This window comes from Ambystoma mexicanum, chromosome 10 (assembly GCF_040938575.1).
Source record: "Ambystoma mexicanum isolate Mex_15411 chromosome 10, UKY_AmexF1_1, whole genome shotgun sequence".
Lineage (NCBI taxonomy): Eukaryota > Metazoa > Chordata > Amphibia > Caudata > Ambystomatidae > Ambystoma > Ambystoma mexicanum.
Genome location: NC_090932.1, coordinates 1,396,187,253 through 1,396,212,619, shown reverse-complemented (window position 1 = coordinate 1,396,212,619; position 25,367 = coordinate 1,396,187,253).

Below are 25,367 nucleotides of genomic sequence, written 5' to 3'. Positions count from 1 at the left end.
ATGCCGAATCCACACTTTTATTTTAATCAGAGTCCAATTATGACACCATCCCTGTGCCACAACTATTGACACATTAGACAAATTAGAAGGCTATGTTCCTTTGAGCAAACTAGTGTCTTTTTGTCCATCTCTTACAGGTCCTGCAAATAAATTGATGCCAGAATTATAACAAATACTCCTCTGCATCCTCACATCTCACGTTGGCTGTAAAGATTCCACTGGCTGCCTGTCGTGGAAGGCCTTTACTTTGGGTCATAAAGCAGTGTATGCACTTGCTGGAAGAAAGGATCTGGCCCATTCCTCCCAAATCCAGATTATCAGATGATGGCCTGCTCTGCCAGAAGATGCCCATAGGATTTAGCATCTCTTGAATGAAAACAAACTTTGTCTAGAAATTCCCTCTCTCCTCTTATGTTTATCCCCGATAGTCAACGCTGTAATGCTCGCCAGGCCATACATCCAGTCATGTTTTCCATAGAGATCTTGCCATTTGACCTTGATGTCTCCGTGACTGTAACCATATACCATTCTGAAACACATTTATTGAAATACCTTATTCTCGTAGTTCTGGAAATCCACAAAGAATTTGCTCCTGACTCTGCAAAGGTTTATCCTGGGCATCAGCCTCTGGTGTTATTACATTAAAAATGCAACGTTCCCATTACAATCTCCACTGAAATTAATGCAACATTTTGGAAGTAGAGAATTCTCCTAGTATCTTCCCCTGGCTGATACAGAAAGGCCACTTTTTTCCTCATCTGGCGGCAAATAAACATTTCTTTTTGTCAAATTATTCATCATGTGCTACTGGGATTTCCCCTGAATTTTCAAACTGTCAACAAGCCATTTTTGCCGTCATGTGAACAATTTGCCTTCATAGATAATGAAAGCGAAATAAACAGTAACAACAAGCCCTTCTTATGGATGTCTCCTATCCACCTTTTGGGTGAAAGAATCCACTATAATATGACACCTAATATTAATCTATAGTTAAGTTTCCTGAAACAATATCAATCGATCTTTTTAAGAAACTTTCAGTGTGAATTTTTCATAACAATCGCTGGATCCCACCAATATGCGCAAAGATAAAATATAGGGGCTTGTGTTTCCAGTTTGTTTCCAGTTTGTTTAGACCTTGCCCATGTCTTACGGTTTTGTCAAACTGTTTTGTATATATGGCTCAGGTAGTACAACTGTCTCACATTGCTTCTGTATGCCTGATCCAGGTAGTAGTGCTTCTACCACATGTTTTGTGTTTAACGGATCCAGGTAGCACGTTATACTTGCTACTGACAAAGCTGCTGCTCTCACACTTGTTCTGTACACATAGCTTGGGCAGAACTGCTGCTGTCACACTGTGTCTGTACACATGGTTCAGGTAGTACGGCTTCTGTTACACTGGGCCCGATTCATGGAATTATTTGTGCGTAAAATACCGAATTTGCATTCCATTCTGTGTGCAAAATCCTGTTCGTCGATTCATGGAATCTACTGCGTGTCACTTTTCGTATCGTGCTGGAAGTTCGTGCAGGCACTACCCATCTCTGTGAGTGGTTGAGTGTATTGCGCGATACACCACGCAGAGCATGGGTGAGGCCTGCGCAGAGAGCGGAGTAGGGGCTGGAACTCATAAAATGAGGAAGAACAAGGAAAAAAGTGGACGTTACAAGAGACAGGCCACAGGCAGCCATAGCACGCCCACAAATGCATACAGCAAAGCATTTTCATGGATGTGACTGTGCAACCTCTCACCTGCAAAATGCCCATGCAAATCCCTCCATTTCTCTGCCACCCGAAGGCAGGTGTAGGTACACTTGTGCATAGGAATCGCAGCGCAGAGGTGGGTTTGCATGTCTGAATTAGGGGTGCCTGTATGCAGCTGGGGATGCAAACAAACGTAGGGGTCTGAGTATGCAATGTAGTCTGGTGCAAGAATAGTTTACAGGGGTTCGCATACAGATTGGCTGAGTTTTTCCCGCGTTACGATACATCGTATGCATATTCTCTGGGTGCCGGTAACAGTTACCGGCCTCCCCCGCAGATACCCGTGACGCAGGCCATCTTGAGGGGGACCCCACGCACTGTTTAAAGGGTGCATCTATTAGCACCCGGGGGCGCACTCAAAGGTGGCTGTTCTGGCTAGTTTTGCTTTGCGTGGAGGCGGGTCAGGGGCGTTCCAGGCACAACTTGCGTATACGGTTGCTTTGCACAGGCAATTCAATGAATACCTGCGGCACTCATTTTTTATGCAGCACACAGGCTTGCACAGTTTTATTCTCGGTGCGCAGCCTTTGCGGGACTAATGAGCATGAATCAGGCCCACTGTTTTCACTCACAATGGATGTCGTACTTATGCTATCGCACTGTGTGACTTAAATGACAAATGGGGATGTATGTTGCCTATGAAATGGCAATTGTTGGTAGATGTACACATATGCACATTGAGTGAAATATCTCATTAGGTTTCTAGCATCAGGGAGCTACAACTCTCCCAAGTAGGAATGAACTACAACACTGAAAGTACACAAAGCTCACGTAGTACTGCTAGTGTGCCATTCATTGTTTCTCTAGAAATTATGTATATAGATAGTAACCTTACTATAACATTATCTCTAATGGATTAGGGGGGTGTATGTCGATATGGTATTTTCTGGAATAGATTCTGGGCACCATCAAAATGTTTTACATTGGGAAACTGCCATATATTTGGACACAGTCAGAATGCACAATCAAATGTTATTTAGGGCCCTGCTGGCACATATCATGGCCTAAGGCCTCACGATCCTGTGCTTTGGAGTGGGATAGTGGCATATACTGTGGCACTATTTTAAAAATATTTTTACGTTGCAAACTAGCATATGTTGGGGCACAGTGAGCATGGACAATTGTTTTGCATGGGCATGCTGCCATATGTTGTGGGGTGAGGCTCCATGCGCATGTGCTTTATGTAAGAATGCAGGAATTTGTTGTGGCACCATCATGAACATGTTTTTTGCAGTTGCAAACTGGCATATATTTGTCAACAGCCATCATTGACACCTTTAAATAGCATAGATCGTGGGAACAGGCATCATGGAAAATGTTCTAGATAGGAGGAGCTGTGAACTGTTATTGATCTAGAACCATCTGTGGGATGTTTTCATGTGTTACCTCATTATATGGCATTTTACCCAATTTTTCTAAAACGTTGTCCTGTAAAATATGTCAAACTAAACAATTATTTTAAAATGGTGTTTGAGTGGGAGGTGTGAGAACCTGAATGTATTTCACCCAATAGTCCCGGAGCTCTGTTGTCCAGGTGGCCAGGACACGGTGATCACTATTGGATCCAGTTCTTGGGGGTGGACCAGTGAGGGAGGATCACCTGGGTGAGGGGCCTTCGGGGAGTGGAAGTGGGACACAGAGGGTTGAGGTGTGGTATCCCCTCCTTTGTAACACCTTTCCCCATTCCTACCCTGTAGGACATTTAGAAACACAATCCCCTCCCCTTTCCAACATGAACACTTTCTTACATTGTAGCAGACAACGAACTAACACCAGTCATGTTTGCCTGACATGTCCCAACGCACGGGTCAGGCAGAGTCCGGCATTTGACAATAACCAAGCACACCTGACGGCCCTTTACCCTACCCACTGGGATAAAAGGCAGAGCATGAAAGCACACTTTGAGCAAGGCAGACCGCACAACGACTCAGCTATCGAAGCATGGCAGTTCAAGAGGAGGAGAAAGGGTGACAAGGATAGAAGCGACCTTGCCCTTTCCGACACAAGCCGGTGAAGACTCCGTGGAAGGAATAGTAAAGCCAGAGGCTGTTGCAGCAGATGTCAACGGTACACTGGGCCCTCCTCTGCTGATAACCAAGCCATGGAGAGACGCTTGCCACTGTGGTACCGTCCTTGACTCAAGAGGCAAGAAAAGCCAAGCGGTTCATCACAACCGGTGTTGAAGGGCAAGCCGATAAGAAATCAAACTGTGTTGAACAAAAGTAGCAAACAGCTATTAGGAGAAGAGTACAGAGAACTGTTAATATAAGAGGGGAAAACCAGCTGCAGAAGAGTCCGGCACTGCGTGGGTGCTCACTCGAGAAACTCTGGGCAATTACCCTATTGTTGAAACTACCTTAACCAGAAGGACTAAGGAACGGAGCAAAAAAGGGGTCAAAGTGATTATACAGCGGTCTAGCAAAATCCTCTGTGCAGTTGAAACTCTTTGACTGGCAGAAGATTGTAAAGCTAAGGTGAGCGAATCCTGCATCATAAGAAAGTAGAAGAAAGTGTGTGATAGTAAAAGCTGGCAAGAGTGAACCCGACTGAGGGATGCTGATGGAAAGGGGCAAAGCCTAAAGTCCTGATGAACAGTACGTTGACAAAGTTGAACCAGACAGAGGGATGTCCACAGTGAACTGTTTAAAAAGACATTAAGATTTGTGAATGTTATAAGTGAAGTTGATCCAAGGAAAGCCATAGTGAACACGAAGGAGGGAGGCTAACATTTGAGAAGGGTCTGAGCCTGGAAGAGGGGGATTCTGGGGTGAAAATCCACCACCCATCGAAAAAAGGCTGTAATGTACCCGACGGAGTGAGGCAAACATTTGAGAAGGATCTGAGTCCAGAAGAGGGGGATCCAAGGGTGAAAAACGATCACCCCACCGATATATGAACACAACGGAAGAGATCTTTTGAATACAAGCCAGAGTGAACCCAAAGGAGGGATGCTGATATTCGAGATGGGTCTGAGCCTGGAAGAGGGAGACCCACGGGTGAAGAATCATCATCCAAGTGCAATCAGAAAAGAACTTTTGATTATGATTTTTGTAGAAAGATATGATATGATATGGTATTTGTAACGGAACTGTTTGTGTATCTGAGCCCGGAAGAGGGGGCTCCAGGGGTGAAAAGGCATCACCCAACGTACAAGCAGGATGTAACTTGTGTTTATTATTTTGGATCACATCAGGTCCTCGGAGGCCAGTCACTTTTTATAGAAAAGAGACTTAACCACCGGAGGTCCGGTTATCTGAGAAGCGAAACAGTCGTCTCGTGCTGGGGAAGCTTGAGCGTGTGCTGTGCTCAGGAGTTCTGCCTTGTCCCTAGCTCAAATGTGGGGAAAGGAGACTCCCAGCTACCCTATGACTTATCATTTGTGAATGCTTCTTTCTTTCTTTCTTGTGAATCCTATCCCACACTCTTTTGTATTTAGTTGTAAGGATTGGAAATAGATTTTTCTTAGTATAGGTCCTTTTATTTTGACAAGACGCCAGTAGGACTGCTTTATTATTAGTTGATGGTCGTAGTTTGCTCGCATCTTAGATTTAGGTATAAATTAGGCGTTTTTCCAACCCGCATATACAGTTTAATAAACACCCTTGAACTGTGATCACTTGTGTCTGTCTTTACTGTTGCCACCATGAGTTCCCTACAGAGGTTACAATTATGTTTTGGTGGTATCTCCCCTCCCTCCCCACCCCAAGCCCCTTTAAGTTGGTTCGAAGTTTCACACACTAATTTGGGGGAAATAACTCCTATAATGAAAATCCCTTTCCACCACTGACCTTCAATCACACACACTTATTCATCGATCCTCACAATCGTTTGTACCTCTCTGCCTGCACATTCAATTATCCTTTCATCCATGTGAGGCTAATGTATGTATTCGTCCATACTTCCTCACACTGCCATATGCCATTGACTTTCATTCATCTTCAAAAACCTTTCAACCCTGCGGCTCTGTACCCTTATTCATTCATATTCATTCATCCACCCCATCTGCACCCTCTCGCCACTCTTGTCTACTTTCCCCATCTGCTTAAGCGTTTCTGTGGGCATACACTCGGAACATGTTTTCACTACACCACAGTTAAAACTATTTGACTTATTTAAACTGCTCCAACCAATCATATGGATAAGATATATGAGCATTCATTTCGTTGCACCTTCAGTAGAATTCACACACTAACACCAAGCAAAGTGTATCATTAATGAAGTTGTACAGTAGGCGATGCTCATTATACATTATCATCTTTATTTTTTTCTACCTCTGGGGGCAGGCATTGAAGATGAAGGCTGGGAAGGTTACCTTTTTTATCAAGCATTACATTGAGCAAATAGCTAATTTACTTTCCACACTTCAACTTCGGAAATTATATGTTAATCACTTAAGAAAACAGTTAGTCCAAGAATCACCTTGTACAAATATTGGTAAGAGCTGGACCCAGCTTTTTTGTCTCGTCGTATGCATGTTGACGGGATACGATATAGCTCAATGTAATGCTCGTTTCTTGTGGCATCCTCCAATGTTCCTATCTGTCCAATGCTTATTGGAGCACTGCAATCCATCACAAAAGTGTAGCCCAACACATTTTTATGGACAGGCATTTTGTGTACTGGAGCCATTTTTCACGCTCTGCCAGATACACGTAGATGGGGGACACTTCAAGCCCCACACTAAATCTTGTGGAACTGCATACCCTGCACCAATATTTTAAGAAGGACTTCAAGGACGTTCAGAAGGGTTAAAAGACTTACCTACACCTCCAAGCATATGGACTGCGGCCTACTCAAGTCATCTCGTTATCAGGTAATATTATCCCCACCAATAATATCACCATATGGTCGTGGGGTAAGGCCATAGGCGATATTATTAGTGGGGGTAATTCATGAGGTTATTGGGACCGGGGGAGGCAGGGGTGTCCTCCGCTCCATTAAAAAAATGGGTGGTTGCGGGGTGTCCCCCACAGTATCCGGTTATTGCATCGACAACCAAAGCATCTAATGCCATACCATCTAAAAAAAAAGCATCTAATGCATTTTTTGAGATGATAAAGGTTTTAGTTTATTAAAAATTGGTTTTCAAGGTTAAAAAAAGGGGGGGTGGGGTGAACCACCCATTAAAAGAAATGAAAAAAAATGCATTAAATTAGCTTTTTTTAGATGCTTTTATTTAGATGGTATGGCATTAGATGCTTTGGCTGGCGATGGAATGACTATAAATTATCCCCCACCGGTTCCATGACTTAATATTGCTGCAAAAATATGGCAATATTTTTGTATGGCAATATTTTTGCGTGGATATTAATACATGGAACCGTCATCTCGCAATGAAAGTAGTCAATGTGCTCTGCACTTCCCTTTCTTTGTTTCCACACAAAAGTGCACTAAAACAACCCCAAAGTGTGAGCACTTTAAAAAACACAGAATCAAATCAACATAAAATAAAGCCTGAAAGCAGGACTGCAGAGCTAGTTAAATAACAGTAACAACCAGCAGGCTTAGGGTCATACCACAATTCTAGGGACACATATGCGTGTACACATATATCATTTTAAAGTGTTTTATTGTGTTAATAATAAAAAATAGATATGTACAGGTTGCAAACAAAGCCAGGACAGCAGAACAACGGTTATTAGTACTTGACATTTGACTCTATATTACAATCTGTGCATGCAAGTAACAGATTTCGGGAGACTACCAGTAAAATGTGTAGTATAACATTGTATCATTTAAGGAGGTACAATTGACCATTTAGATGTACGCTAAGGACATCAAGAGTGTAAAACCTATCAACATGCAAAGAAAGAGTAATAAAGAGAGATATGTGAGAGTGTTGTGCGGCATGAGCAATTTAACCATGAACAAGTTAACTATAACCTTGCAGTCACACAAACCTGTGTCACTGTGAGGATATTGTAATCAAATGTATTAATTGAGAGGAAAAGTGTACAAAGGACATGTACCTGGGATAATATTTTAATATAAAATTGTATGAGAAAGGGATGGAAATTTACTACAAGTGTTTATGGGAACGTCACTGCTTATTTTCTTTTTTTAATTTTTTTTTTACAAAAGCCACATGAATCTGTAAACTGAGGCTGAGCCCCGACCAGCAGAGGAACACTAATTCCCTGGGAAATTGAGGTGTTTCTGGAAGAGCTGTAGTACGACTGTGTGGGTCCAAAACCCCAGAGCTAATCAGTTTTGACACCCAACGGACATCATCGCTGACATTCACGGATAGCCAAGAGGCACCTCTACATGAATATAAATGTTTTGCAAAAAAAGCTGAAAATTGCCATTGACAGTCTAAACATTACTCACCTGTGTGTAATTCCCATTGGGCGAGAGGTAAGCCTGTTGCCAGCCACTCTACCCTCGCCATCGCTCACTTGTCGCTGTGTGCACATCCTTGCTTAAATGTCACCCTAAAACTGTCAGAGCATAAACATTACCATGAACAAGAGATAGATTCTGTCTAAGTATGGAAGGCAATATTGGCAGAAAGGAAAGGTTTGGGTCTCCAGAACGTGGTCGCTGTAATGGCACCAATCTGAGCCCCACGAGACTGACATTGGGAAATGTGCTGCAAGGACGTCTTTAGTTTTCACTAATAGAGGTGGCGAAAGTCAACTGTATGGTTAAAAAACAAACAAAATAAAAATTACAATCGAGTTTTGCACTTTTATCTGACATTTGTGGTAGTATGCATATACATCAATAGCATAATCAGTGACACATTCTCTGCCTTGTCTAAATTATTGTCACACTAAGGTGATTTAAAAGAGCCATTACTGCCTGGAAAATATCTGTCTGAAAGGTAATGTGATCATTCTAGATATTATCAGGCCGATTCATGGAATTAATGTGCGCCGAAAATTCCGGCGCAGAGGTGCCAAAACGTGCGAATCGCAGTAAAAGTGCGAAAATCGCAGTGCAACTGCGAAAATCGCAGGGAAACCAGCGCACATCGATTCATGGAAGTCCGTGCGAGAAATATATTGGATGTGCGCTGAAAAAGTGCGCGTCGCACGCCGGCTCACAGGCCATCGGACGGCATGCGCCACGGCCGCTGCGAAATCGCACATAGCGCGGCGTTCATTACAAAAGTAGGCGGAACACGGGGTGTAACACTCGGAATGGGGAACAACGCGTGAAAATATGGGCGTCACGGGGGCAGTACAGGAGGCAAGTGTGCAGAACGCCCACACGCTCGCCTACATCTCGTATTCATGGAATCGAATAGGGCAAACCAGCGCACGGTCAAAGAGGCGCGCAGGGCCAAACAAGTACGCCACAAGAAAGCAGGCGGTAGCGTCCCTGCACCTGAAATAAATGTGCGCCAAAATGTGCGCTAACAAAAAGCACCCATATACAGCTATGATGAATGATCCATACTGTGGCCCTTTAGGACAAATGAGGTGCAAAGGGGTACCGACAAACACGGACACCCGCTGTGTGAAAAATAGTGTGTGCGTGTATTACGGGGTTCGCGGGAAGTTCCACACGCGATTGGCCTGGGCACGTGTATTCCGGGGTGCGCGGGAAGTTCCACACGCGAATTTGCAGGGTACGTGTATTTCGGTGTGCGCGTGAAGTTCCACACGCAATTTCAGCAGGGTACGTGCACTCCGGGTGCGCGGGAAATTCCACATGCGAATCCAGCAGCCTACGTGTATTTCGGGGGTGCCGGGGAGTCACACTTGTGAATTGGCCGTGTGGGTCCTCCCAGCTGTTCCCTCTACACCCTCCAGGGGCCCCTGCAGGCGGCCCACACCACAGGGGACTACCCTGCACCCCTGCACATGTCCCGCAGGCAGCCCATCCACCATGGGCATGCCCCCCAGCCAACCCACATGTCACCTTGCACCACTGCCCACCAACGCAAGTCTCCCAGCACCCCCACCCCCCAGCATCCAGGGGCACCCTCCACCAGGCCCCCACTCCTGTCTCCCTGCACCCCCCAGCAGTGCAGGGCACCCTCCACCAGGCCCCCACTCCTGTCCCCCTGCACCCCCACCCCCCAGCACTGTAGGGCACCCTCCACCAGGCCCCCACTCCTGTCTCCCAGCACCCTCACCCTCCAGCACTGTAGGGCACCCTCCACCAGGCCCCCACTCCTGCCTCCCAGCACCCACACCCCCCAGCACTGTAGGGCACCCTCCAGCAGGCCCCCACTCCTGTCCCCCTGCACTCCCACCCCCCTGCATCCAGGGGCACCCTCCACCAGGCCCCCACTCCTGTCTCCCTGCACCCCCACCCCCCAGCAGTGCAGGGCACCTTCCAGCAGGCCCCCACTCCTGTCCCCCTGCACCCCCACCCCCCAGCACTGTAGGGCACCCTCCACCAGGCCCCCACTCCTGTCTCCCAGCACCCCCACCCCCCAGCACTGTAGGGCACCCTCCACCAGGCCCCCACTCCTGTCTCCCAGCACCCACACCCCCCAGCACTGTAGGGCACCTGCCAGCAGTCCCCCACCCATGTCCCCCTGCACCCCCACCCCTCTGCATCCAGGGGCACCCTCCACCAGGCCCCCACTCATGTCTCCCTGCACCCCCACCCCCTGCATCCAGGGGCACCCTCCGCCAGGCCCCCACTCCTGTCTCCCAGCACCCCCACCTCCCAGCACTGTAGGGCACCCTCCACCAGGCCCCCACTCCTGTCTCCCAGCACCCCCACCCCCCAGCACTGTAGGGAACCCTCCACCAGGCCCCCACTCCTGTCTCCCAGCACCCACACCCCCCAGCGCTTTAGGGCACCCTCCACCAGGCCCCCACTCCTGTCTCCCTGCACCCCCCAGCAGTGCGATTTGCCAGGGTACATGTATTCCAGGGGTGCACGGGTAGTCTCACATGCGATTCTATCAGGGTACGTGTATTATGGGTCCGCGTGAACTTCCACATGCGATATCAGCAGGGTACGTGTATTACGGGGTTCGCGGGAAGTTCCACACGCGATTGCCCTGGGTACGTGTATTTCGGGGTGCGTGGGAAGTTTCACACGGGAATTTGCAGGGTACGTGTATTTCGGTGTGGGCATGAAGTTCCACACGCGACTGGGCCTGTGAGAGGGGGGTACGTGTATTCCAAGGGTGGGCGGGAATATTAACTCGCGACTGGGCCTGGGAGAGCGTGTTACGTGTATTCCTGGGGTGGGCGGGAAGATTTACACGGTCGCCTACAACGCGCAAAAAAAAACGTCCAATCCGGAAACACGTATGCCAGCATGAAGCAGGCGCACGCCCCGCGCAGCATAAAAGAGTGCGCAAACAACAAACAAGCTCAGACGCCAGGATGAATATACCGTTCCTAGCAGCAGTGGCCGTGGGATACCGCAGGAGGAGGAGAAGGATAGTCAGGGCCAGAATCTTCACACCCAGATCCAGCCTATTTGGTATGCCTGATGACCAGGTGTATGGGAGGTACAGGTTTCCACCACACATAATGCTCGACCTGGTCAGTGAGTGGGAGGATGACCTCACATCACCCACCCTGTGCTCCCAAGGACTCAGCCCCCTGGAGAAGGTCATCAATGTACTGCACTTCTTGGCTACCGGATCATTTCAGCGGACAAGTGCCATAGTGGGGGGTGTCACAGGCCACGCAGTCACGGTGCCTACACCAGGTGTTGGCCATCATCACTGCACGCCCATCAGTCCGCAGGCACATATACCTGCCCAGAACACCTGCAGATAGGCAGGCAGTCTGCCAGGATTTCTACAGGGTGGCACAATTCCCCAAAGTGCTAGGTGCCATTGATTGCACCCATGTGGCTCTACGTCCCCCCAGGGCATCTGAGCACATCTATAGAAACCGCAAGCACTGGCATTCCATCAACGTCCAGGTAGTATGTGATGCCAAGGGAATCATCACCTCAGTATATGCCAACTATCCAGGGTCCACCCACGACAGCTTCATTTACAGGATGTCAACCCTAAACCGGGACATGGAAGCTGGGCGGCATGGCGATGCATGGCTGCTTGGTGAGTAGAAATGCCACAGCACACGTATGCATGACAGATACAGAGTAATGTCAATACCCCACTAATGATCCCCATCACCACCTCCCCAGGGGACAGTGCCTACCCTCTGAGCACCCACATGATGACGCCAATTCGGAACCCCATCACGCCTCCCGAGATAAGATACAACACAGCCCATATTGCAACACGGGGCATAGTGGAGCGCACATTCGGAGTGCTCAAGTCACGCTTTCGCTCCCTTGACCGTTCTGGTGGGCAGCTGTTATATGCTCCAGCAGTAGTGTGCAGGATCATAGTGGCAGCATGTGTCCTGCACAATGTTGCAACACGCCGGGGCCTGGCTGTGGACATGGTGGTGCCCCCACATCCCCAACCACATGCATGCCCGCTGCGCATGGGAGGGGAAAGGGCACGGGGTGAGGCAGCCTGTACGCAGCTGGTGGCTAATTACTTCACATAGAAAGCACACCCCTGTGGAGTGCACACAGCCCTGGCACATACCATCTGACAATCAATGACTCAATCTGACAATTATGATGAATTAAGGGACAGTCAACTGTCAGAACCATAGCAGCCTGAGATTATTCATCTGGAAGTGTCACAATGTGTGCATCCCTACCTTCACAAACACCACCAATGAAGTGTCATCAAAAGACACACTTCCATGCAGCAAAAATGAATACCCACTTGCAATATACAACATGAGAACAGTGCCATGTCACCCAACCCCTCCCCGGCACGGCCACACAACACACCATGGCATGTCATGCTATGTGAGAGCAAACAAATTAATCCCCACAACATGACCCAGGTGTCACAAACTTCAGTGTCCCTAATGGAAACTGGCCACACATGAAATGCTCACAGTAATGCAGGACCAACAACACACATTACCTAATACTTACCAATAATACCAATCACCTACACAACCTCCAACCTACCATAAACATGACAGTACGGACTTAGAAAATTGGTAGCCTCACTACCTGATAATGCCAGCACTTCGAACACTTCCAACTATACAGTGTTAGCGCCATGCAAAAGTGTAGGTGCACTGCTTACAACATGGACTCCAGTTCCAAAGTAGACCGCCTTGTGAAGACATGAGAAATGGACCTGCAAATTAGGGGGATGAGATGGATGCAGAGGCACATATCAATACACCATGCAGTGTACAATCCAACAACAATATGCACTAGGAATGTATACACAGTATTGACTACAGACTGCCCACAAATCAAATGGGAATCCAACATCACCGTGTAAGTCAATGTCACTTGGGCACACCCTTTGCAAGCCCATGGAAATGGGAAGCAGGAGGGGCGTGTGTCACACAAACCCAAGCATCTGACCCAAATTCAGGACAAGCCTGAATGTGCCCAACCACAATACAGCGTATGCCCACGGGAGCCACACAAGGCAACACACTGTCCAAAAAATCAAGAATAAAAATCAAAAAATAAAAAATAATAATCAAAAATCAAAAATCAAAAATGGCCATGAATGGGCCCGGGGTGGTAGGGGAGGCCACCCAGGAGGTCCAAGGACAGGGTGCACACCAAAACCCACCTGTGTGGATCTTGCGAGAAAAAAAACACCTCCATGGGCTCATGGCCTGCACGGCTACCCTATTGTGGGAGAATCGCTGCTGTCGCTCTCCTCACCCTCTGCAGCTGCATCAGGAGGTGGTGGCACTATGGGAGGCAGCCCATGCAAAGCCCTAGTCTGGTCCTCCATGGCAGCAAGCATGCGGGTGTGGAAGGTCTGGTTCTTGAGGATAATTGTGCATAGGTCCCCATGCAACAACTCACGGGATGCCCGGACCTCCTCCCTAGTTGCCTGCATCTCAGCTGAGAGCGTACGTGTGAGCCGCGCGGTTCTGTCCTCGTGTTAGCTGAAGCCTCAAGCTCAACCAGAGTTGCCCTGAGCTGACGGAGTTCCACCCTCAGGGCTTCCCTGTGGCCCTGGGATCCAATAGAAATGGCTTCCCGCAGAGTCTCCAGTGCCGCCCGCCTGTCCCTGTTGGACGCCAACATGTCCTCCCTGTGTGACTGGCTAATGGAGTCGGTTGCCTGCTGTAGTTGTTCAATCAGCCTTTCTTGGGGGACAATGGAAGTGGCCACCCTATCCATGGCCTGAGCCATCATCTCAGTTGATGCTGCCTGTTGGTTTGCCATACCGTATATGGATTGCTCCCATGCGGTATTGCCAGGTGGCGTACGGCCACCGCGTCGGCGGGCACCACAACTGTCTGGGGCAAGGCGAACTGCGCCTTGCTGTGCCGGCACTGCCTGAGGCTGCAGGACTGCATTCCCCCTCTGATCTGCTGGCCCAGGAACAGGATCAGATGTAGTGGAGTGTGACCCTGCATCCGTAACCACCAAAGGCGGACCTACCAACACTGACATTCCCATTGAGGGTTCTACCCCTGGTGCAGGTGGGTTGGACAGTACAGAATCCCTCCCAGAAACACTTACCTGCGACGGCACATAGGTCTCATCATCCGAATCGACACCTGAATAGAGCTCGGGGGAGGTGCACCCAGAGACACCCCTTGAGATGACGGTCTGCAGCAAGTGTGGGTTCTCACCCACCACCACACCACGTCCCTCACTGGTGCCCGGTCGGGCCTGAGACCCCTCCTGGGTCTGCACCATCTCCACAACCCCAGCAGTATCAAGTGCGTCATCCCCTGCAAAGACATGAAAGAAAAGAAATGGGAACAGGCATTAGCACCATGGAACACAATTAGGGCTGACAAGCAACAGAAACAGTATTTCATTGACACATGTCCCACATGACTATAACCCTCCCATGCATGCACTGTCACTGCGTATGAAGGGGAGGCAAATGGCACACATTGATGACACCAAGATGGAAGACCAACAAATTTGCTGCATGCTGCCTAGCAGTGCCATCACACATTGGCCTGTGATTGGCATGTCCAATACACATACATGACACATGCCATCACACAGATGGCATGTACCCTAGCCATGTCACACATGTGACAATAGGACTGAGAAATGCCTAGTGAAAGTGGTGGAATGCAGACAATCAGCCTGAATGAACACAGAATAATATGCAACTATGTTGTGGCAAGATGACACTTCAAGGGCAACTGGCGTGAGGTTGGGCTGAATGTCTACTGTTGCCAGAAGGGATACTGCAACACCCAAATCCTGGTGCGCAGAATGTATTGGATGAAGCACATGGGTGACCCAAACCACTCAGGCACACACCCCCTCACCTGGCACTCAATCAGAAGCACTCACACACACACCATGCACATGGATGACACACACATGCATGTGCACTCACCGGACAATGCCTCGTAATCTGGCAGGTCTCCCACGCCTTGGATCTGTTCCTCCGTGACGTAGGTCCCAGCAACATACTCATGTGGAGTGAGTTCTATGTCCTCTGCCGGAGACCCACCTCCAGTCACTAGAGTTGCGGCATGACTTGAGGCCAGCTTTTTCTTTGCCCTGCGCTTAAGGTCATTCCAGCGCTTGTGCGCCTCACGAATCCAAGGGCACTTATGAGTTCCACAATGGTCTGCCAGTGTGCCTGACGTTGTGCAGGTGTGGTCTTGCATCCTGCAGTAATCACCATTTCGCTGTCATGTGTGGACACATACTCCACAAGTGCATCAAGTTCGGCCTGATTGAAGCTGGGCTTCCTTGGTGGGCCGGACTGTGTAGCCGTGTCTGGGGCATCAGCCTGTACTGGACGAGCACTCTTCCTCTTCCACTTGGAAGGTGGTGGTGATACTGAGTGTCCTACGCCGCTCTGGACACTAGGGGCAGGAGCCCCGGTGGACTGTGGACTAGGAGTGTGGGAATGAACACTCACCATGGGACTTGGTGCAGGCATTAGCTGAAGTGTGATGTAGTCAGGGGGAACGTCAGCAGAATGGACTAGGACCGACACTGTCCTGGCTGGGAGACTCAGAGCTGGGGTGGATGGAGTCGCAGCTGCCCCTGCAGCCTCCCCACCCTGCCTACTCGGGGCAGCAGATGACATAGCTGCCCCTGATCCACGTGGGCTGGTGACACCAACGTGCACCGCCACACGTGGCCTAGACCTGCTGACCTGGAAGTCAGCCATGGAGTCACCCTGTGCCAGGTCTGGTGCCACAATGGGCTGGTCCAACAAGGGCTGAGCAGGGATGGTGTCAGCCATGTTACCCTCTACGGGGGGGGGGGCATGGGTGTCCCTGACTGGTCACCCACACATGGGGGGCTAGGGGCACCCTGCAAGTCCTGGCCACGTCCCCTACCGTATCCACCACGGCCACCTCTTGTGGCTCGCCCACCTTTGCCACCCTTACCACGTGCTCGCCTCCCAACCATGGCACTGATGTTGTTGTGCGTATGGGAGTTGCAGTAAACTATTGTCCTGGGCAATTGGGGGTCAAAGGGGTAGGGTACTAGATGGAATTCGTACCCTAGTGCTCTAGCAAGGCAGTAGGTGACCCCTGGGGGAAGATGACGGGTCACGCAACGCACAGGCACCCCGAAAAAGGGAGATGATGTGCACGCAACCCCTTCTAGACCACGTGCGTGGAAAAAAACCTGCACTACGCTGTGGCACCCAGAAACACAAAAATGAACGTATGCGTGTCACACGCAGCCTAGAAGACTGACCTCTGAAGGGGTAGGCAACACACGGGGCAAGCACAGATGTCAAATAGGTGCGCGACTCACCGTCTGCCAGGAAATATCGCGTGAAAAATATGCGCGTGTGCGCGTTGGGCCAATGAATTCGCGTACGTGTGCTGACGCGCTTACGCGCTAAGGCCCTTTCCTCGAACTACACGCAGACGTGCTGGATTTTCACGTGCCAAATCACTCCGTATCAAGCTGGCCGCGCGTAAGCACATGGAAGACCACGCTCCTGCCCAGAAGGCCGAATTACTGCCCCCCAGAGCCCCGAGCACGCTCCCACCTGCCATCTGCTGCTGCCTGATTGCCTGCTGCCCACGTGCCCTGCCATTTGCTGCCTGCACATCAGCCAGGGGTGCTGTTGCTGTGACCACCCCTGCTGGAACCGAAGACTCCTGACTGGGATTCCATCACTCCACAGACCAGCCCCAGGACCCAGTTGCCCACCCACTCCTGCCTCTGGGGTTGTCATGTCGGGCACTGCAACATCTGGCACCACTGACAACCCCCGGCCAGAGAGGCAGAGGGGCACCAGCTTCAGTGCCAGGGAAGTTGGTGTCCTGGTGGAGCAAGTCCTGGGGCAGTATGATGCCCTCTTTGGAAGTTTGCGCCGACAAGGAAGGATGGACTCGGATCTGGAAGGACATTGTGACTGCCATCAACGCGGAGGGGGTGGCAGTCCGACTATTCCATCATGTCAAGAAGCGCTGGGAGGACTTCAGGTCCAGGACCCTCAACAAGGCCCGGCGACCTCTTGAAGGCAGCGGATGCTAAGGGGCGCCGGGGCCATTTGTCGGAAGATCAGATGAGGGTCCTGGAACGCATATCCCCAGCGCTTCACGTCCAGGTCCTTGAGAGGCAGACCCCTCTGGAGTCGAGCGGTAAGTGTACATGCATCATGATTGTGTGCTATGCGTGTGGTGATGTGCCAGTAGTGTGCAGGTTGCACATGTGTTTTTATGGGGCCAAGTATGGGGGGGGGGTGTACAGGGCCGTGAGGCTAACACATGCGAGGGCAGTCATGTGTGAGACATGGATGGTGCTTGTGTGTGTAGGCTTGCATGCCAAATGTAGTTGTGTGGGCACACATATTTGGATGAATGTGTATGTAAGTAGGCATGTTCATGATGTCACACATGGATGTTGGTTTCAGCTACATGTATCTGCACTGTGTACATGTGCATGTGTGTGTATTTGACAAGGGGACAACAGTGATGCAACATGGATGCATGTGACACCGGGATGTGGAAGACTGATTGGCAGATGTGACATGGATGCCGATCTCAACACTGCAACAGTTGGCAGAGGTGTACACATGCATGCAAGTGTGGTGGTGTGTGTGCATGTGTAGTGCACTCCCTGTGTTGCATGTGATGTCTGGCTCACCTTTGCCTGCTCATGCTGTTGTATGTGTACGGATGGTGCTGGCTGTTACGATATGGCTGTGGTATGGCTCATGTGTGCGAGTTGAAATGACGTGTGTTGGCGATTGTGATGCCATGTCTGAGGTTTGCCAATGCCACTCATGTACAACTGTCATGTGTGTATGTGTCCATTGTACAGTGCCCTGATGCCTGTGTTTTATTTCTCCCTGTCTGCAGCGTCAACTGATGAAGAGGGCGGAGAAGGTGCTGTGGAGCACAGCGGCAGGGATTGCACCGCCAGCCGGAGACGCAAGGCCCGGCTCCCCTCCCAGGTTGTCATCTCGTCGGGGAGTGAGGAGTCCGGTGACGTGTCCCAGGCCGCAGCTGCCGGGGGGAGGTCCAAGAGGCGGAGGTCGGAGTTGGACTCCACGGCAGCAGAAGGGGCAGCTGGGACCCCACAGGGCCCAACGGGAGAAGATGGCACGGAGTCATCCAGGTTGGTGGGGGGTTTGGTGGAGGAGGAGGCCGTGCAACTGACAGAGACAGGGTCTGGAGGTGGGGATTCCACTGGTGCTAGTGGTGCAGTGCAGGACCAGGGGCAGGAGACAGCACAGGCCGCCGCGGAGGTGCCTGTGTACAATCCTATCCCTGATCCTGTCACTGCATCATCTTGCACCAGCAGGGATGCCTACTTCCAGACCCGTTTTCAGGCAGGGGATGAGCTCACAACTGGCCTTCCTCTGCCTGCGGACGTGGCTATCCAGGTACGGGTTGAGCCTGTCCTGACTGGTGTGGCGTTGCGTCAACGGGCCATGCGAGGTGACCTGCAGTCTTTTCATGAGGAGACTGCACGTCATCTCGAATGGCTTGTTGACCGCGTCGGCCTACTGGGACAGGTCACCCAGGCTGGATTCCTCCGTTTGCTGCAGCTTGCTCCGACCCCATCCTCAACTGAACACCCTATGCGCCAGTCGTCCTCCGTGCCATCTTCCCACCCATTTGTCACCTGGGTGCCCTGTGGAGCTGCCTCTGACGGTGCAGCCAGGCTGGTGGAGGAGGCATCCCTGCCACAGTCGGGAGTCGGACGTCCAGCAGGGGTGGCCACATCAACGACTGCACCCCATCCGGTGGAGGATGTGCAGGCAGCAGGAGCCAGGGCACGGGCACAGGCACAGCAGCAGCAGCAGCAACGAGGTGGGAGCCATGATGGCTTGGGGCCTTCGACATCGGAGGGGCAGGCATCGGCCGGAGGGCAGGAGGACCCAGGACGGGAAGTGTCTTCTGTGTGGCACCGGTTGGGCCACACCATAAATGCGGAGCGGCAGCGGGCGGAAGAGGCACGGCTCACAATGGTCAGGGCGGAGAACTCCATGCGGAGGACCCTGAGGCGGGCCGAGTGCCTCGAGGCAATCCGCATAGAGTTGGAGGTGAACATGTCGTCGGCCCTGCGGACCCTCGGGGCCATGGAGGAGGACCGCCTCCGGGACATTGAGCAGGAGTTTGATGATGCCCTGGCCCGGAACATCCCGAAGTGAGCCGTTGGACTAGCCCGCTGCCCTTGTAAATAGTTCTGTAGTTAGTGTTAGGTTTCCTTTGCTTTATTTATATTTTTTGGACCTTTTGGACAATGGGCCACATTTTTGTATATAGTTATGTTTTATTAGGTAGTCTTATTAGATAGGTTTCATTTCTTCTGTTGGGATCATGGACCCTGGATTGTTTATCTGTATATAGTTGACTGTTGGGATTTTTTTTTTTCATTTTGATTTTACCCATGGAGCAATGGTTTTTGGTTTTAATTTTCCATTGGATTTACTTTTGTGAACTGTGACTTTGGACACCTTTCCTTTGGATTATGATTTGTGGTTTTACATTATTTTACGGACATGCTGCTTTTTGTTTTTAATTCACATTTTCGTTTGTTTATTTTTGATTCCATTTATGTTGCTTTTAATACATATTTTTTCATCATACTTCAATGTGTAGTATCATCTCATTGGTTTCATGCATGTCATGATATGGGTTTTGACATTCCCTGACACGCATTGTGTGTATGTGAGGGAGATGTGTTCATTTACATACTTGCCATTGGGGTTGTATCATGTAATTGGCATTTCTAAGTGGGTGGATGCAATACTTGGGTGGGTGTTTGGCATGTGGAGGCTGCCCATAAGGGCCAGGGATCTAGATTGTGATGACGTGTTGGCTGGGGGACATGTGTGGGGGCCTGCTGGCAGGTGCCCCTGACTGCTGGGGGGTGGCGGTGCTGGGAGACAGGAGTGGGGGCCTGGTGGAGGGTGCCCCTGGATGCAGGGGGGTGGGGGTGCTGGGAGACAGGAGTGGGGGCCTGCTGGAGGGTGCCCCTGGATGCAGGGGGGTGGGGGTGCAGGGAGACAGGAGTGGGGGCCTGGTGGAGGGTGCCCCACAGTGCTGGGGGGTGGGGGTGCAGGGGGACATGAGTTGGACATGAGTGGGGCCTGGTGGAGGGTGCCCTGCACTGCTGGGGGTGGGGGTGCAGGGAGACAGGAGTGGGGGCCTCGTGGAGGGTGCCCTGCACTGCTGGGGGGTGGGGGTGCTGGGAGACATGAGTTGGACATGAGTGGGGGCCTGGTGGAGGGTGCCCCACAGTGCTGGGGGGTGGGGGGGCAGGGGGACATGAGTTGGACAGGAGTGGGGGCCTGGTGGAGGGTGCCCTGCACTGGTGGGGGGTGGGGGTGCTGGGAGACATGAGTTGGACATGAGTGGGGGCCTGGTGGAGGGTGCCCCACAGTGCTGGGGGGTGGGGGTGCAGGGAGACAGGAGTGGGGGCCTGGTGGAGGGTGCCCCTGGATGCAGGGGGGTGGGGGTGCTGGGAGACATGAGTTGGACATGAGTGGGGCCTGGTGGAGGGTGCCCCACAGTGCTGGGGGGTGGGGGTGCAGGGGGACATGAGTTGGACAGGAGTGGGGGCCTGGTGGAGGGTGCCCTTCACTGCTGGGGGGTGGGGGTGCAGGGAGACAGGAGTGGGGGCCTGGTGGAGGGTGCCCCTGGATGCAGGGGGGTGGGGGTGCTGGGAGACATAAGTTGGACATGAGTGGGGCCTGGTGGAGGGTGCCCCACAGTGCTGGGGGGTGGGGGTGCAGGGGGACATGAGTTGGACCTGAGGGGGGGCCTGCTGGCAGGTGCCCCTGACTGGTGGGGGGTGGGGGTGCTGGGAGACATGAGTTGGACATGAGTGGGGCCTGGTGGAGGGTGCCCCACAGTGCTGGGGGGTGGGGGTGCAGGGCGACAGGAGTGGGGGCCTGCTGGCAGGTGCCCCTGACTGGTGGGGGGTGGGGGTGCTGGGAGACATGAGTTGGACATGAGTGGGGGCCTGGTGGAGGGTGCCCCACAGTGCTGGGAGGTGGGGGTGCAGGGGGACATGAGTTGGACATGAGTGGGGCCTGGTGGAGGGTGCCCTGCACTGCTGGGGGGTGGGGGTGCAGGGAGACAGGAGTGGGGGCCTGGTGGAGGGTGCCCTGCACTGCTGGGGGTGGGGGTGCTGGGAGACAGGAGTGGGGGCCTGGTGGAGGGTGCCCTGCACTGCTGGGGGGTGGGGGTGCTGGGAGACATGAGTTGGACATGAGTGACGGCATGGTGGAGGGTGCCCCACAGTGCTGGGGGTGGGGGTGCAGGGAGACAGGAGTGGGGGCCTGGTGGAGGGTGCCCCTGGATGCAGGGGGGTGGGGGTGCTGGGAGACATGAGTTGGACATGAGTGGGGCCTGGTGGAGGGTGCCCCACAGTGCTGGGGGTGGGGGTGCAGGGGGACATGAGTTGGACAGGAGTGGGGGCCTGGTGGAGGGTGCCCTGCACTGCTGGGGGGTGGGGGTGCAGGGAGACAGGAGTGGGGGCCTGGTGGAGGGTGCCCCTGGATGCAGGGGGGTGGGGGTGCTGGGAGACATGAGTTGGACATGAGTGGGGCCTGGTGGAGGGTGCCCCACAGTGCTGGGTGGTGGGGGTGCAGGGGGACATGAGTTGGACCTGAGTGGGGGCCTGCTGGCAGGTGCCCCTGACTGGTGGGGGGTGGGGGTGCTGGGAGACATGAGTTGGACATGAGTGGGGCCTGGTGAAGGGTGCCCCACAGTGCTGGGGGTGGGGGTGAGGGCAACAGGAGTGGGGGCCTGCTGGCAGGTGCCCCTGACTGGTGGGGGGTGGGGGTGCTGGGAGACATGAGTGGACATGAGTGGGGGCCTGGTGGAGGGTGCCCCACAGTGCTGGGGGGTGGGGGTGCAGGGGGACATGAGTTGGACATGAGTGGGGCCTGGTGGAGGGTGCCCTGCACTGCTGGGGGGTGGGGGTGCAGGGAGACAGGAGTGGGGGCCTGATGGAGGGTGCCCTGCACTGCTGGGGGGTGGGGGTGCTGGGAGACATGAGTTGGACATGAGTGGGGGCCTGGTGGAGGGTGCCCCACAGTGCTGGGGGGTGAGGGTGCAGGGGGACATGAGTTGGACATGAGTGGGGCCTGGTGGAGGGTGCCCTGCACTGCTGGGGGTGGAGGGAGACAGGAGTGGGGGCCTGGTGGAGGGTGCCCCTGAATGCAGGGGGGTGGGGGTGATGGGAGACATGAGTTGGACATGAGTGGGGCCTGGTGGAGGGTGCCCCTGGATGCAGGGGGGTAGGGGTGCAGGGGGACATGAGTTGGACCTGAGTGGGGGCCTGCTGGCAGGTGCCCCTGACTGGTGGGGGGTGGGGGTGCTGGGAGACATGAGTTGGACATGAGTGGGGGCCTGGTGGAGGGTGCCCCACAGTGCTGGGGGGTGGGGGTGCAGGGGGACATGAGTTGGACATGAGTGGGGGCCTGGTGGAGGGTGCCCCACAGTGCTGGGGGGTGGGGGTGCTGGGAGACTTTCGTTGGTGGGCAGTGGTGCAAGGTGACATGTGGGTTGGCTGGGGGGCATGGCCATGGTGGATGGGCTGCCTGCGGGACATGAGCAGGGGTGCAGGGTAGTCCCCTGTGGTGTGGGCTGCCTGCAAGGGCCGTGGAGGCTGTAGAGGGAGCACCTGGGAGGACCCACATGGACAATTCACGTGTAGTACTCCCCGCGCACCCCTGAAATACACGTGCCCTGATGGAATCGCGTGTGATACTTCCCACGCACCCCGGAAATACACGTACCCTGCTGTATTTGCGTGTGATACTTCCCGCGCACCCCTGGAATACACGTGCCCTGATGGATTTGCGTGTATTACTTCACACGCACCCCTGATGTACACGTACCCAGGACATTCGCGTGTGAAACTTCCCGCGAACCACTGAAATACACGTTCCCCGCTTGGCGTTTGCTGTTTGGCAGCCCTGTGGACTGGTCCAGGGTTAGCGCAGACATTTGCGATGAATTGGGAATTTTGATGGCTTTTCCTTGCGCAAGGGCGTTCTTGGGGGCGTAACTGGCGCGGCTGCAGGGTCGCTGCGCCACTCTGCGCCACGGCTGGTTTTGGAGGCTAAAATCTATGAATACGCTGTGCGATGAAATGGATTTTTTTTCGCACGCGGCTGGCGCAGTGTATCGCACGGGGACACTGTGCGCCAGCCCCGTGCGCCACTTTTGTGCGAAATTCTATGAATTACCCTGTATGCCTGTTTGCTGTAATATTAAGCAGCTGCAGGGCAGCCATTTCTGCATTCAAAAGCATTTGTCTGGAAGGTGATGCGTGTGTTTCTTGGTGTAATGAAACTTCAGCTGACGCGTACCAAAGATGCGTTGGCCAGAAATGTGGGAACACCCTACCCATCGGTCCTGAATCGAGCAGTTTGCGAGAACGCCATACTTGTCTGCGATGACTCTTAAAACCCGAGTTCGGGGTCCACCTTCCCAGCACATACCTGTCCGATAAGCACACTCCTGCATGCTGTTAAAATCAACATGTTTCTGTGTAGCACTGCAGAGACTTGGAAGCAGTGCTTTAAGTGGGGTGAGAAATCGAGGAGGCTGGGCTGACTGCAAAGAGAGGGTGTGGCCTGAATGATGGCCGTGGCTTGAAGTGTTCCTAACATGGGACAATACAAAACGTGGCTTTCTTCACGGTCAGTTATTTTTAGGGTCCTGTGCTGGGGATTCAAACCCGAGCCCTGTTTCATTTCATAGCCTGCTTGACACAGGAATTATGTGTCAAACCGTCTATTGAATGAAAGAAAAGTAATCCAGCGTCTTCCAAATAGCACAGTGTAATGTGACATTAGTTTTTCATGGGCTTGGGTTCCAATCCACAGCATGGGACAATAACAATTAATTGATTTCCTTGCCTTTTTGTACTGTCCCATGCTGGGGATTCAAGCACGAGCCCTACATTGCACTGTGCTATTTCATAGGTACTTAATTTCCTTCGTTTCATTCAATAGACCGTTTGACACAATAAGCCCCTTATGGGTCAAGAAATGTTAAATGAAAGAAATCCAGCACTTACGAAATGAAACTGTGCTATTTCTTAGTTGTCTGAATCTTTTTTGTTTCATTCAATAGGCTTTTTGAAACATGAAGCCTGTTAGCGGCTTCATGTGTGAAGCAGTCTTAAATGAAACAAAAGATATCCAGCACCTAAGAAATGATACTGTGCTATTTCGTAGGTGCTGGAATATTTTTTGTTTCATTCAATAGACTGTTTGATACATGAAGCCCTTCACGTCAAGCAATCTATTGAATAATACAAAAGAGATTCCAGCAACTTTGAAATAGCACAGTGGTTGTGAACCTATCGGCCCTTTAAGCTTGGTAGCACTCTATGGGATGTTACTTAAACATCAATAATAAGACGGACTCAGGAAGTTGCCAAATAGTTTGCTGTTTTATTGACAATGATCTGAAACAGGGAGTACAATGGACACCAACAGGCGTCTCACAGCATAGCTCTCAGCAATTTACATAAAAAACACACTTTTATAGCAAAAACTCATCAGCATTGATATCATACTATGTGCAAAATAAGAAAACCTAAGTAGGATTGTGGTAGGGCAATGGGCAACAAATAGGTATATGTGCTATGGGGGATGGAATTGTGATTGGGTCTCTACAGTCAGGTGGACAACTAAGCCCACCCCTTGTGCAAGTCATCTTTTGTGTCATAAATTACATGACATTTCATTGGGTCTTAAACTATAGAGCTCTTTGATATGTGGCCCTCTACAATTGGTTGGCACGCTTGTACCCTTCTGGAATATTCCACTCGCTAGCAGCACGCAAGCTGGTACCCCAGGTACTGGAGGGTTGTACTTGACCATGCCTCCTCACCAAATTAGCCCATCATCCATCATCACTCAAGCCGTCTGCCATTAGAGTAGTCTTTGAACTTGGCCTTGCAAAGTATCACTGCTCATGAGAATAGGAGGGAGAGTGAGCATGCTCTTATCTTCAAGTCTCGGCGTAGCTTTCCCAAACACTATTTCCATCTAGACCATGTGACAGGAGACCGTGTTTGGAGCTCCTTAGTATTTAATACTATTAAAATGAATAAAACTTGGCACTCATTGTCTTTCCGTCGCACCTTAACAGGAGCTCACCTTGCCTCTCATGTTCGTTGTATCTTTCCATGATAGTTAACCAGATTCTTGGCTGCCTCAACCCTTGACA